Genomic DNA, 3518 nt, shown 5'->3' on the forward strand with positions numbered 1-3518 from the left:
CTATCTCCCAGTCTCCAGATTAGGTTCACTGGTGAGCCTTCTGGATTGTAGTTCATTTCAAATATAGTCAAGTTGACAACCAGGAATAGCCACTACAGCAGGTCACAACCCTCTGTAACTCCAGTTCTAGAGTATCCAACACTGTCTCGGATGTTTTGGGTATCAGGCACACACTTGGTGTACATAGGAAGGCAAAACACCCACCCCCACAGTCCCCAGAAAGACAGGCAGAAATCTAAGAGAGGTTTGGTGATGCTCACCAAGTCACAGATAGGTCTGTAGCTGAGTCCAAGCTAACACTGCTCCACTCCACCATTACAGCATTTCCTTACTGTGGTTGACAATCCGGGACTGGGTCTAAGAGCTTGTGTCCTACAGAAGTCCCATGGAATAGGTCACATATTTACTTGTGTGAATTATCCAAGTTTCCCACAGTGGTGTGTTACTTTTGTAATTAGAAGTCAATCAGTCAATTAATCAATCAACTGTTCAAGCAAATAAAAAAGTACTGGTATTAAAAAAAAATCCAGAAAACAAAAAGAAACTCATCTCTTCTTGTCTTGGAACTTGGAATGACAGGGAAATGGCTGCTCTGTCTCTTCAAACCCCTCGAAATTAAAATTTCAGGTGTTCCATCGGGCAAAAATTACGGTCCAACCCTGCACTTGAGAACTGTTTATGAATTTTCTCTTCAAATCACTTAGGGTTGGAAGTGTAGTTCATAGTACTGGGCTAGCTTAACCTGTGTGAAGGACCCTGTGTTTGGTCCCCCTGCCCTGTGCACTGTAAAGCTCTGAGATATGGTGATGAGGGAGCCTGGTGGGGCGCGTGGGTAAAGCTGAACCACAGCCTGCAAGTCAAAGTGGTCATTTCTTTGAGACTAGGCAGGAGAAGGGCTGGTGGTAGGTACTATTTGGGACCCAAATGTTTGTTCCCTTGTTTTTTATAGATTCTGGACAGGATTGGCTACATCTGTCTTGACCAAAACTGTCCCAATTTCATCCGGATCGCTCTCTTGCTCCTTTAGTGGGCAGAGAGGCAGGCAGTGGCCAGGCGGTGTCAGGTGGGAGGGCAGGCGGGATGGCCAGCACGGTGGTGTGTGTACCTGAACTTGAGGGAAACTAGGTCTGGGCAGCTGAGGCCCGGAAACCCCCGGAGGGCGGAGGGCGAGTGCTTGGCCAGGGAGGAGCCCAGCGTCTGGGTCGGGCTGAGTGAAGTAAAACAGAGCGGCGCCTAGGCACCATTACCTTCAATTATGATAATTGGTGCTCTCCAGCATGCGCATTCCCCCAGGGAGCTTGCCACGTCTCAGCCCTTCACTTCCTTGCTCATTGCTGAAGGCTGAGCCTCTCTGTCTCCTAGCTCACTGACCCCTCTGTCCATCGTCGGTTTGGATGTGGTGGGGTGTGTTTGTCTGTAGCTAGGGTGGTGAGTGGGAAAAACTGCGGTTTATTTTTCTGTTCTTGATGAAAACTTAGAGGTACCCCATTTATTTTATAATGTCTACAAGATCCTTTCTTGTATTCCAATAAAACAGAAGCCAACACACACACACACACACACACACACACACACACACACACACACAGAGAGAGAGAGAGAGAGAGAGAGAGAGAGAGAGAGAGAGAGAGAGAGAGAGAGAGAGAGAGAGAGAGAGAGAGAGAGACTGAGACTCCTGGAGTCAGTTCTCTGGATGTGTGTTCCTCATCCTCTTAAGTCAGCCAAACCTTTACTTCCTTCTCACCCTGGCTGGAGCTGAACTCTGGATGATGGAAAGATTCAAGACCTGAAAATGCATCGGTTGTTCCTTTGACCCATGACCTCTGGTACTATCCCAAACGGCAGCCCCCCCATCCCCACCCTACTCAAAATGGCTAGGAAAACTACAGATATTTAACCTTCAAGGTTAAGAAAAAGAATATACAGTGCTCATTCCCACCCCTTTCTTCAAACCTACCTTAAAATTAAGCAGTCGGGGATTGGCAGCATAGCTCAATGGTTGTGGGCTTTCTAACCTGTGAGAGGCCCTGGGTTTGATCATTTCATGACACCAAATAATAACAATAGCTAAGAATTTTTAAATGTAATGAAATCGGGTAGTCCCTCAAGACAAGGCAGGTGGGTTATAATTAATTTGAGAGCATGCCTCTTTTTCAGCAGTTTTAATACTGGAGGCTGAGATTGGAGTTCAAATGGTAAAGGATTTGCCTAGAATGCTGGGAGCTTTGATCTTCAATACCACATAAAGCAACAAAAGTCTGCAGTCCAGGACGCCTGGATCTGGAGGAGAAGGAAGAGGAAGAGGAGGAGGAGGAAGAAGAGGAGGAAGAAGAAAAGGAGGAGGAAGAAAAGGAGAAGGAAGAGGAGGAAGAAAAGGAGGAGGAGGAAGAAGAGGAGAAGGAGGAGGAGGAAGAAGAGGAGGAAGAAGAAAAGGAGGAGGAAGAAAAAGGAGAAGGAAGAGGAGGAAGAAAAGGAGGAGGAGGAAGAAGAGGAGGAGGGGGAGGAGAAGAAGAAGGGTAAGTTCAAGGTCATCTTTGGCTATATATTGACTAATTCAAAAAAAAAATGCAGGGCATGTTCATGCAAGTATACCTATAATTAATGGTGACTTTATTGTGTAATGCTTCTGACAGTGAATAAGCAACTTGAGACATCTTTAATAATAATAATTTTTTTTTAAAGGTCATAGAATGGTAAGCGGGAGTCCCAAAGGCCCCCCTCTGCAGTGGGAGAGGCCTTCCTAGTGTGGAGGCACAAATTACAGCTGCCTGTATAGAGCTATGTTTCTTGCATAATGGTAAGTTAGCTGACCAATTTGTCTTGCCTGATTCTTGGACTCCTACCAACAGTGGGAGCAAATCTTCGCTGGCAAGATTCATGCCCTTTAGAGATACCATCATCCTGTCCCAGCTGGAGGCTGGATTGGCAGTGGCATTGTTCACACTTCAGCTCTTCAGCTCAAGGGGAGAGAAAATCCTAAAGTCACCTGGGAGGGAAGTCCCAAGTCACCATGAATGCATTCAGATAATTAAACATCACTTTGAGCAAATACCTTGTTCCTAGGAAAATATCATTTACCATTTCCATAGGGCTTTACAGGTAACAAACATACACTAGCATCTGCATCTGTACTGTGGAGACTCTCAGGGCAGAGGCTGCACCACTGCTGTCTTCCTGAGTTACAGAGAAAGATATTTGTCTTGTGCCCGTCCTACCCACACTTAGTCATGGAGTATGTTAAGCTTCATATCATTCATGTTTTCTACTTACTTCATTTACAAAGTTATATCTATTCCCTTCAAAATTGAGTTACCAACAGTAATTCTTTCAAAATAAAATGCATGCAAGACTACAGTGTGAAAGTAACAGGAATAGAAAGGATGATGGAAATGTGTGTACGTGTGTGCCGATGTGTGTATGTGAGTGTGCCTGTATGTACATGTGAATGTATGTGTATGTATATGTGAATGTGTGTGTGAGAGAGAGAGAAAGAGAGAGAGAGAGAGAGAGAGAGAGAG

The sequence above is a fragment of the Mus pahari genome, chromosome 15, assembly GCF_900095145.1.
Source record: "Mus pahari chromosome 15, PAHARI_EIJ_v1.1, whole genome shotgun sequence".
Lineage (NCBI taxonomy): Eukaryota > Metazoa > Chordata > Mammalia > Rodentia > Muridae > Mus > Mus pahari.